This window comes from Leuresthes tenuis, unplaced genomic scaffold (genome assembly GCF_036924035.1).
Source record: "Leuresthes tenuis unplaced genomic scaffold, fLeuTen1.0.hap1 SCAF_21, whole genome shotgun sequence".
In the NCBI taxonomy this organism is placed as follows: domain Eukaryota; kingdom Metazoa; phylum Chordata; class Actinopteri; order Atheriniformes; family Atherinopsidae; genus Leuresthes; species Leuresthes tenuis.
The window spans coordinates 7,524,951-7,537,487 of NW_027325375.1; the positions used below are offsets into that span (position 1 = coordinate 7,524,951).

Consider the following 12,537-nt stretch of genomic DNA (forward strand, 5'->3'; position numbering starts at 1 on the left):
AGCAGGGGCAGTGTTACCTAAAAAGGGTAGGGACAGGAAATTAGCCGACATAAAGGGACAAGTGGAACAATTGGTGAGATATAAGGGCAAGAAAATGTCAGACCCCGGTCCGTTAGGGGCCTGGTTGTGGGAAAAGGAGAAAGAATGTAAGGTGAGGAAAGAAGAGCTGGCAGAGCAGGGACAAAAGGCAGGTGTGCTGCAACGTTCGAAATTAAAAAAGGAGGCGAAAGAGCAGGAGGAGCGACGACGGGGCTGGTCTGAGCTGGCGGTCTTCTGGCAAAGTGTGAGACATCTCCATGAGAACGCAGGAAAACCAGGAGGCAAACAAATGGTAACTGCACCTGACACTCCTACATGGCCACCTCCATATGCACCGCCTGCTGCACCGACACCAGGGTTATATCCCACACTATATGTGACTAGTGGTACACTTCAGGTTGGATCCTCAGAAGAGACACTTGTAAGTGACAGGGTGACTGAAGCAGGTGCAGCCACTCCTACAGCATCAAGCCCTGAGACTTCAGTAAGGACAGGGACGACGTCCAAATCCTCTTATAACCCCTTCACAGGTGATAACCTTTCGGTGCCCCCAGACCCATTCTCGCAGAGACAGGCAAGAGAACAGGCTCCACAGCACACGGTAAAACGAAAAGTCACACCACAGCCACGGAGGCAGGTCATGAGGGGAAGTGAGATTTCAGATTGTGAGGAGGAAGCAGAAGCAGCAGGGACAGCTTCTTTTCAAGGAAAGGGACAGTGGGAAGGTGAAAGACAAGAAGTACCAGTAAGTTTTAGCTTGGCAGGATCATGGAGGGAAGAGGAGGAAGATTCAGCCGTCAGGAAAGAGAGAGAGCTAGATGAGTTATGTCGGAGAGAGATAGAAGAGCTCTGTCAAAAAAGGGACGGACTGATGAGAAGTGTAGAGAAAGAAATGAAGATGGCAGAGGAACTGACAGATACGATAGGCAGAAGAGTTAGCCAGCGCCGACGTGGTGGGACAATCCTTCCGGTCACAATGTACCCACTAACAGCAGTACCAGGACAAGGTGACCGGTACCGACCATTTACTATAGGGGACATACAGGCCATAGTGGAGAAATTACCACCTGTAGCCGAGGGTGGAAATTTGTGGCTCAGCAAATTGGATTCTCTGACGGCAGGACAGAAATTGGCATTGGGGGACTTTAGAGCTATTGCAGGATGATGCATGACGGGTGGGGACATGAGAGAAATTGAGACTATCGCCCACACAAACAGAATGACAGATGACACCCCCTTCACGCATCATAGCACTGAAATAGGGAAAGCAATGAGAGACAAATATCCACTACCTAACGCCACCGTAATGCCAAAGATGAGATGGGACCCCAAACAGAATCCCAGGGAGTATGTGGATCAGAGCAAGGATTTATGGTTGAAACACACAGGATGCCACCCAGGGAAAGCTGGAGCTCAGAGGGAGTGGTTTAGACAGGCTATACTGGAAGGAGTGCCGGAGAATGTCAAAACAGCCATGGTTAATAACCCGGACATGCTCGGTGCTGAATCACATGTCTGGGAGAAACACTTAATACACCACCTCACCCGTGCTCAAGATAATACGCAGAAGGAACAGGATGACTTAAAAGAATTGCAGGTTCAGCTGTTAAAATTACAGTTAACGGAAGCTAGACAGAAATGTAATGATAAAAATAAAAAACAAAAAGGGGAAGCTGCGAAGGTCATGTTGGCTGCCGAGCCACCACAGGTTCCTGATTTATTTCCGGTCCCACCATGGGTACCGCAGCCCCCATCAGGCGGGAGAAGACATGGGGGAGGACCAATGCGGGGTGGAGGCTTTGGGGGAAGAGGTCGGGGACTAAGGGGCGGTACAGGAAGAGGACAGTCAGGGGAGACTCGTTGTTGTTATCTCTGTGGAGACCCTAATCATTGGATAAGAAGCTGCCCACATAATCCAAGAGCACAGAAAGGTGTGGATAGTGGTCCTCCTGGGAGAGGCAGGGGTCGCGGCTCCGGACCTCCTGTTACTGCACCTATGTATCCTCAACAGCCTTGGGGAGCAGCTGCTGCTGGTCAGTTCCCATTGTGGGACAATGGGGAGAACCCTGACCAGTCCGGTCAGTATTGACACACCCCACAGAGACTCTCAGACAGCATCACTACGGCAGAACCGATGCTGTCAGTTCAGATTGAGAAAAAAGATCTGCCTTTCTTGGTTGACACTGGAGCCACATGTTCCACATTGAAAGTTGTACCAGCTGGTTCCCTGTCATCGCATACCATCACGCTTATGGGCTTCTCTGGGGAGAAAAAGACACTGCCGTTCACTAAGCCGCTACTCACCCAGGTGGGAAAACAGACTGTGACACATCCATTTGTACATTCACCTTCTGTACCGATGAACTTGCTGGGAAGAGATCTCCTGATAAAACTGGGGGCCACGATACTCTGCAGCGCCGATGGCCTGGTTGTTGTCATGCCTGATGGATCTCATTTGCCGTGCTCTGGACCGATGGAGAACATCACTGGTCAATATCTTGTGCAGCCAGTGAATGAACAATACGCGGACATATACTGGGGTCTATTACAGCCGGAAACATCTGAGCGGCGTGGTATCCTCTCGGCTTACCTCCAGTGGAAACCCTGGATTTCCCAACTCGAACCCTATGTCTCACCTCCAGATTCCCCCCATGTTACTCTATTCTATGATGGGTTACAGACAGATTGGTATCAGGAAAATTTTCAGGACCAACTTGAAGGTCGAGATTGGCAAATTAAGACACATAATATTTATGTGGCGCCTGAAGGCGTGGCGGCAGGTGTTGCCCTGACCTCTGCACAACTTCCCTGGTATATGATGGCAGAAGAAGCGGCCCCACATGTATCATTGGCATTACACCCACAGCATCAGGCAAAAGAGCTAGGGAGTATTGTTAAACGGGCACTCCTACAATCCGATTGGGTAAATACACAACTTCCACAAGTTCAGTATTCTGCGCAAGCTCGCACATATCGCATTCAGGTTTCAGGGGAAGATACAGTCACATTAGAGCATGCACAGATCTCTAGACATCATGGCCGTGAACGTACAGATCACGTGGAGGCGGCAGCTCTACTCGCCAGCCTCCCTGAACACCTATGGGCACAGGGTCCGACAGATGTTGGACAAGTTAAGTACAAGCCCATTACATTCCAGGTGCGTGAGGGTCCCCCTATTTGGATAAGGCAGTATCCTCATAAACCTCAGGCGGAAGAAGGACTTAGGGACACTATTGATGGCCTGTTACAAAAGGGGGTGTTAGAACCCTCGTCCTCAGAGTGGAACACACCCATTTTACCTATTGAAAAGAAAGGGACAGGTAAATATCGCATGGCACATGACCTACGGGCAATCAACGATATTCTCCTCACTCCTACAGTTCCTGTTCCGAATCCATATGTGGCTCTAACCAATTTGGATCCTAAACATGAGTGGTTTACCTGCATTGACTTGGCTAATGCATTCTTTTGTCTTCCCTTGGCGGAAGACTGCAGGCACATTTTCTCGTTTTCGTATCAGCACAAGCAGCTACAGTACACCAGGCTGCCACAAGGGTTCGCTTTGTCCCCAGGGATTTTTAACCAGGTTTTAAAAGATATCCTGAGTGATTGCCCACTACCAGAGCAGGTGACTCTCGTTCAGTATGTAGATGATTTGTTGTTGGCAGCGCCCACTGCGGCTCTGTGTTTGGAAGCAACTAAAAATGTCCTTTTACATCTTGCAAGAACAGGGTTCAAGGTCAGCAAAGCCAAACTTCAGGTTGCACGGCGGCAGGTAGCGTTTTTGGGCAGGCAAATTTCCCAAAAAGGAGCAGGGCTCTCCCCTCAGCACAGGTCTACTATTCTCCATCACTCTAAGCCAGTGAAGGTAAAGGACATGTTGTCTTTCTTAGGGTTGACGGGCTATAGTAGGACTTACATAGCCAATTACACCGGCTTAACTAGACCTCTGCGGGCCCTAGTGAAAGAACAAGGCATGCGCAACCTGTCAGCGACCCTGAATTGGACTCAGGAGGCGGAGGAAGCCTTTATTGCACTAAAACAGGCCCTCTCCACAGCAGCAGACCTAGCTATACCCGATTATAGCTTACCATTCTACTTGGATGTCTCTGGAACAGAACTTTGCACTAATGGCGTCCTGTTCCAGAGAAAAGGGGGTGAGAGAGTAGTACTAATGTATATCAGTGTGATGCTAGACAATATGGAAAAGCGCCATCCTATGTGTACACAACAGGCAGCAGGGATAGCAAAGCTCATTCAAAAAACTGCACACATTGTCATGGGACATCAACTGCACATTCTGACCACACATAGCGTTGTGGCCTATGTGAACTCACAGACTTTTACGCTGACTGCTCTGAGACAAAGACGACTGAGCAAAATTCTCGAGGCACCAAACCTGACTTTCACTCATGAAGGCATAAACATGGCAGATCAGCTAGGAACAGGTGAGCCACATGAGTGTACGGACAGAGTGCAGAAAGAGGAGAAAGTACGACTGGACCTACAAACAGAACCGATACCAGGGGCCAGAGAACTGTACACAGACGGCTGTTGCTTCAGGGATGAACGAGAAGGACTGAAAGCAGCATATGCAGTTGTAGAGGACGTGCAAGGGGAACTGATCACACGACAAACAGAGAGACTGGAAGGACAGCAGTCAGCACAAAGAGCAGAAGTACTGGCAGTAATAGCAGCACTGAGGCTAGGGGAAGGGCAGGAAGTAAACATTTACACAGATTCAGCCTATGCAGCAGGAGCAGTACATGTGGAACTGAAACAGTGGTTGAGGGCTGGATTTCTAACCGCAACAAATAAACCCATCAGACATGAGGCAGAAATGAAAGAGCTAGCGGAGGCCCTACTACTCCCGAGCAAAGTAGCTGTTATCAAATGTAAGGGCCATGAGAAAAATGACTCACCTACAAAAAAGGGAAACGACGCAGCAGATATGGCAGCTAAAACCGCGGCAGGATATGTGGTGAAGGCGATCCTCATGTACGCTGAGACAGAGAAAGACACAGACATGACCGCACTGATAGCTGAGCAAGCTGCGGCCTCTCCACAAGAAAAGACATTATGGAAAGCGAGAGGGGCGACAGAAGTACACGGCCTCTGGAGGGGCCCAGATGGACGACCAATACTACCTCCAGGGATCAGACAGACAGCGTTGGCGGAGGCACATGGAGTGGGACATGTGGGGGTAGCTCAAATGATGAGAAATCTAGAGCACTGGTGGCATCCATACCTAAAGGACATGGCCAAACATTTTGTGGGGTCATGCGAGGAGTGTCTAAAGTACAATGTCAGACCAACAGTGAAACCACACCCTGGACGTTATCCATTGGAGGTAAAGCCAGGGAAAGAAATCATCATTGATTACACAGACATGATCACACCGGTGAAAGGGTATAGGTATATTCTGATGTGTGTGGACGCATATTCAGGATGGCCTGAAGCATGGCCTACCAAGAAAGAGGATGGTAAGTCGGTAATAAAATTTCTGATCAACCATTATATCCCCAGGTATGGATTTCCAGAAAGGATCAGGTCAGACAACGGCACTCACTTCAAAAACCAAGAGTTGCAACAGGTTGAGGCCATGCTAGGGCTAAAACACAAGTTTGGTACTGTCTACCATCCACAATCACAGGGTAAGGTTGAGAGAATGAATCAGACAGTGAAGAGCAAATTGGCTAAAATCTGTGCACAGACCAAAATGAATTGGCTAGATGCGTTGCCCTTAGCCTTAATGTCCATCAGGAGCTCGGTTAATCAGTCCACAAGGTTTACACCACATGAGCTCCAGACAGGGAGAGCTTTTCCTGGACCTCAATCTAAGTTGCCAGGAACAGGACATATTGAACAACACCTAACCCACAAAATGTATTTCCATGAACTCCAAAGTCTCGTTGCAGAATTTTCAAAGCAGGTGGCGAGTAGCAGAGGAGAGGGCCAACCAGCGCCGGCTCCAGAGGCTGAGTGGGTATTGCTGAGGGTCATCAAACAAAAGTGGTCGGAGCCAAGGTGGACAGGGCCCTATCAGGTGACCGAGAGGACCTCCCACGCAGTCCGAGTCAAAGGGAAAGGTGATACGTGGTTCCATTGGAGCCAGTGTGCGGCAGCCGAGGAACCTCAACGCTCCCTAGCAGCGACTCACCAGGCGCTGAAAGATTTGCACACTGTACCGGCTGGTACAGAGGAAAAGACCACCAACCAACAAGGGGCAGAATAATCCCCTGGTGGCATTTTGCAGGCAGAAGTAGTACACTTCTGCCTCCTTGCAACGACATCATTTACGAGCCGGAAGGGTGTTAGACCCGGGCTCCAACTCAACCCTCATCGGGAGAAAGTGAAATCTCCTCCGAAGAACGGCACCAGATGACGTCATCGCAGTTGAATTCTTTTATTTTTGGATTTGTTTTAATCATAATCGTGTTTGCTGGGGCTTTGCTTAAACTTGCTCTTACAGGTCATACCAAGTTATAATCATTGCAGTATCACCCTTATGTTATCTTTTTAATAATGTGTGCTATTTGCTAAGGAGTTGGGTAATGTTGACAAACTATAAGGTTTAAAGCTCCTCTAGGGGTAACCCCGCCTAGAGCACCCTGATAGATAAGGTCTGACTTACCAAGAAAGTTTTGCTTGCTATTTTTTATCATACTTGAGACACAGTGAAACATATTAGAATGTTATTGTTTGGGAGTTGGAAAATTCTCACATGTTGTGCAGCCATCACGTGCGTGATTGTACCCCTGATCTTCTGGTTATGTGAACCCAGTCTCTAAAACAATGCATGAACACTCTGGGATTGACAATCCGCTGGATGAATGGCTGACCAAGGTGTTTGGGAAATGGAAGACTCTGATAATGTCACTTTTTGTATCTCTTGCTATATTCGTCGCTATTTTGGTGACTTGTGGTTGCTGCTGTATCCCATGTATTCGTTCACTTGCCATTAGACTTATAACTACCACTATAGAGGGGAAGGCTCCCTCCCCTTTGGTAATGCCACTGCTGAACCCTCCCGATCCTGATATAGATGAAGACGATATCATCAGAATGTCAGAAATTGTGTGATCATCTTGTAGTGATCAACAGGGGGCGTGAGGTTTTTCAATTTCTTTTTAGTCATGTATTGTTACTCAACTATTTGTGTGATCTCTTAATAGAGATCAAAAGGGGGTATTGTGAGTGAGGATAGCTGTATAAGGTGATATCCTGTATAACTGGCTTGCTCATTTCTGTGCTTGCACAGCAGCCTGATAAGGAAATATCTCTGAGAACAACATGTTGTAAAACTAGGACCGCACCTACAACGGTCTTCTGAAAGTAACGCCTTATACCAGTACACACACCCACACACATAGAGGAAGAGATAAGATATTGACGCACACACATCTCATAAGGCGGAGACTGAACTCAAGTCTATATAACATCACACCCCTAGACAAAGACAGAGCTTTTCCGTACTTTGTGCTGTTCGCATGCATTGTACTGAACTGCTCTCCGCACTTTGCAAACTGCGCAAATAAAACTGTGTTGATTCTTATATCGTCTCCTCTGTCTTCCTCCTTCACTGCATCAACGGACTCGGAAAGAGGTACAGGTTAACCTCAACATAATGTAAAGTAAACAGATGTGCCAGGCGGGAAAACAAAGTTCTAAAGTGTGACATCAGTCTCCGGCATTCTTCATAGCTATGGCAGTTTCAGGCCTGAGAATGAGCATAACAAAGGTTTGTATGCTTCAAAAAAAGTCAGAAGCACATAATAAAAATATTCAAAACTTCTCCAGTGATGCGTTAAAACTTTTTAAGCCTCAGGACCTTGTTAATACTCACTAGGTCATCTTTTGACATAAAATTCAAGAAAGGTCATACATTTATAACTGATAAGTTAGCCACACAGTTGAGCCCTGCGCGGGACTGTTTTCTTCATCCCGCTCCCGCTAAATTTCTGACCATTACCGCCCGCACCTGCAAATTGTATGTTCACTCCCGCCCGCATCCGCGAGATTTGAGTTGGGACCCTGCAGGACCCAATCCCAGTGCAGCCCTCTTCCAGAGCCACAGAGTTTATACAGAGTTATGACACTCCCATTGACTACCGTCGTAAAAAATGGCGGACGACACTTCCGGGCTACGAAGACGCCAATAGTTCCACACTAGGCACGGAGCTCCGTTTAACTCAATTGCTCGTCAAGAACAATTACTGGTAAATTAATGAAATAACAGCATTTTAAACGTTTGTTGTTGTTGTTGTTTTTTTTTTTTTACACTTTTAAGCATTAGCTATCAGAAGTATACTCTTAGGCATCGTTATTTTTACATTTGGTTTGCATGAAATGTCGATGTTAATGTTAAAAATGTAATGGATTTAGGGACCTAACTGAAAAACTTGTTAATTTCACTGAAGTCCGTAAACTGTTTGTTGTCAGGAGACATTATGTAAAGTTGTTTTGATTGTTAGGTTTTAAAACATTACCAAAATACTACTGCTACTACTACGATGCTACTGCTTTTACTGTTACCATTACTTAAATGCTGTTTTACTTCTCCTTAGCCTAATAGGATAATTGCCTAAGTCTAAGGCATTCAAATACGACTGACTGAGGCAATTAGGCTAACGTTCTGCTACTGCTATAGCTACTACTACTACTACAACAAAAATAATAAAAAAAATGATTTTGTAATTAATTTATAATTAATTGCATTGTATTTAGAGGCGCCTTTCAAAGCACTCAATGTCATCTTACAAGACACAGATAAAACGACAATAGAACATTAACAATAAAAATATGAATTCATTTTATTCATTGATTTAATAGGGACTAAACTTAATACATACATTGAGCCAGATTTGGCTGCAAGCTCCTGCTGGCGTTGGCTGCTGCTGCTGCTACCATTGGAAGCGACTAGTGGTGACTGCTCACTGGTGTCTCACTGATGGCTGCAGGAAGATGCTGGAGGTTGAGCAGGAATGGAGAGGCCAAATACATCCATGGCAATAACTAAAGTATTTGGTAGTGGCCTAGATATTATGGCCTTTGGTGCAGGAGGTTGCGCCTTCTTGGCCTTCTTGTTCTGACTCTTGCTGCCAAGGTAACCTTTACTCTAGTCTTCTCTCCTTTCAGCCCTGATGCACTTTGCCGCAATCCTTAACCTCAGCCTGACATATTTCCAGACTATCTTTCTCTTCACATCATGGCATGATGGAAGGCTGCTCTCCAGAAGCATGGCCTCCTCTTCCAGCTGTTCCACTGCATTGGTGCACTCCATGAGAGACTCATCTGTCCTTGAACGGAACAGCTGCTCCACATGCTGGACGACAGTGAAGACCTCATCAGATGGCCGATAAAGTGCACCCGGTTTGAATTCCTTCAACTGCAGCAGAACAACATGCTCATGTGCATCATCTGCATTTTGCACAAGTGCATGCTTGCATGTCTCGCAGTGTGAGCAGCTAAAGACACTTCACGATGTATCCGGCCAGATGATACAGAACACAGGAATCTGTTTTTGCGAAGGTGGGTGGTGATGTCAGGTCGACCAGCTGCTCCACTCTCAGACCTTCAGGACTTCTGGAATTGGTTTTGGTCTCCAGGAAGTCTGCTAGCTGGTCACATTTGTCATCCAGGTTAACTGCCTGTATGCACTGTGGACAGGAACTGTCCAACAGTGACAGCCCGCAGGGCATAGTGGAACTCCACAGGTGTTGGCACAGGGTTCCTCTGACATATGCATCCAAATGTTTTTTTCCAGGCAGTCCTGCATGAACCGGCTTGTGAGGACAAATTTGTGACTCTGGCTCAACAGATCTTCCTGGACCTGCAGTATGGTTCTGTCTGGACTGGCTTCCAGCTGCTCTTTTCCCCTATCTTTAGGTCTTGAAAAAGATGGACACTCTCCTGGAGAAAGCTGATGGCCTTTTCATACTCCCCCATTTTGAACCGTGAGAGGGCAGTCACAACATGGTGGGACGACATAAGGTCAAACCAGTGGTCCATCTTCTCCAGGAACCATGATGTGGTGAGGTTTGATTCAGGACGCTGCTCCTCCTCTACCAGGTACTTTAAGGCAGCACTTGTCGACTTACTAAAGATATGCATGGCTGAGCTAACTTTCATCTTTTCAAAGTGGTTAGGCTCCAAGATGCCCCAGGAGAGGTTGGGGGCCAGCTTTAGTGCCATGCCCTCTTGGTAGGACACCAGATCCTGTAAGGGACCAACAGACACCTCACTGGATGGGAGGTGCTCTTTGTTCACCACATCTTGTGGAATGGTGATGGTCTGACCACGGACAAGGGCGCTCTTCAAGTTCTTGACCAGATGTGGAACATCTGCCATGAAATGGAGCCGTCGGTGTGGCTCTATGGGATGTGGAATTCAGGGCTTATCACACGTTACCCCAAAAGCTCGCCACATTGCTCTATTAGGGCTCCCCATGTCACTTGTGACATTAATGACATGAAGTCCTACAGATGCAGCTGCCTCCACTATAGCAATGATGATGGGCTGGTAGATGGCACCATTGGTGGAATTACTGCTGTAGTGGTATGCCACAACTTGCTTCCACCTTGTTGTTACTCCAGCCAGCATGAAGACACAAGCGTGAGTTGCTCTGCCATTGTGGCCAGGCATTGTAACATTGCCAAACAGCTTTTCCGCCTTTTTATTATTTTGGCTGAGTGCACGAATCTGGTCCCGATTAAAAATTGAAGTAAATTTTTGTTGAAGGTTGTTGTTTCTCCTCCTAAGTGCCAAATTGATTATTTTTTGTTGTGCTGGAGCGCTCTCTGCTTTTATCCTCCTATATCTTTCCTTTCTTAATTCCCTCAGCAGGTCCTCCACACTGGCCCTGTCATGACTGGCCCCTGGCACACTGGTTCCTGGATGAGTGGCCCCTGACTGACTGGCACCTGCTGGTCTGCTGACCTCTGCTTCACTGTCACCTGACACATCCCTCTCACTCGCCTCTAACTGCACCTCAGTTTGTCCCTCAATATCTGTAATAACAACGTATTGTTGGTGTTATACGTATTTATGCCACCTACACTACACTACAATATCTTGTTTTTGAAATACATGAAATGGGAAAAACTGTGGAAAGACTGGTATCATACCAATGTTTGATTTTATGCAGTAAGTGTGGTCATCAGATGTTTTAACTTCTGCAGAAGCCATCATCCTCGAAGGTGTTTTCCTCCTCTTGGGCTTGAGGTGATGGATGAAGATGGTTGGGACAGCATCTGCTCTCGACCTCCGTGTGCCTCTTTTTGTGTTCGTGAATTGGTTGTCCTCAAAGTGTAACTGCCAGGAGGTAATGATGTCATAAGTCGTAGGCTAAGTTCAGTTTCCCCTACACACTTCACATTTTCTGTTGAACTTTAATTGTAATGTTCTTCTTTACATTCAGGTGTCGAAGGCCCTTTGAAATTTTAGTAACTTTATCATAAAACCTCTGTGGCCATTACTTACTTCACAAAGTTTTCTGTTGTTGTTGTCATCTTTATATACTCTATAGCTCTGCCCTCTTCCACACAGCATAGACATATATATATATATATATATATATTTCCGTATATCGGGGCTCAGGCTGACGGACTTCCTGCGAGAGCTCTGTCACTCCGAGTTCAGCGCTGCCATACTTCACATGTTACCTCTAATAAATACTTTCAATGACAGAATCGGGCTAAAAAGTTATTGCCTCTTATTCACACAGACACACTAATATAGCTGGGAAACAAGTACGTACCAGAAACAACATGTAACTAAGTGATGATTATAAATGTTTATTCCTTATTTTTAGGCTACAGGTAAGCACCAAACTAACATGTATTTTTCTAATGTTTTTATGAGTGTTTACAGCTGCTAATGTGTGCAACACTATTATTGTGATGATAAATATTGAAATATTTATAATTGACATTTAATCTGTGTTTATTATAACATTTATTATAACATCTGCACAAAACATCCAAACAATAATCATGACCGTTACATTGCTATTCCAGACCAGTTGTCTTATTTTGTACATTCAATATCAATTTGTTTCTCCAATACACAATCAGCCATTCATATTTACCAAAATGATCACATTAACGAAATCAATTATGTATCCATCTTAACTTATTTATCTATTGACAATACCCGAACCGTTCGGGCTATTTACACCGGCTCATAGCTTTCTCCAGCCTTATGCTTGCTCGCAGTTGCTAGGCAACAAGTACTATCAACTGATAGCCTATTTCCGGAGCGTTAGGTTTAATAAACCAGTAAAGTTTTTGAACAAAATGACATAGAATCCAAATTACAACTCTCCCCTCTTACCTGCAAAAAGCCAAAAATATATATTATTTATCACGTTACGCCACACACATCTTCACACTCAGGAGTGTGTTCTCGTCTCACAGCGTATTCTCGCGAGATATCTCTTTTCCCTGTACAAAGTGTAGCGAATGTGCCCTCTGCTGGTGAGACTTAGACACTGCATCA

The 12,537-nt window shown here is 46.0% G+C and overlaps 1 pseudogene; it reads left to right on the forward strand.

The window, feature by feature from the left end:
- Window positions 1-8,262, forward strand: part of LOC140280357 (uncharacterized) — a 29,107-nt pseudogene extending 20,845 nt beyond the window's left edge.
- Window positions 8,263-12,537: the final 4,275 nt, after the last annotated feature.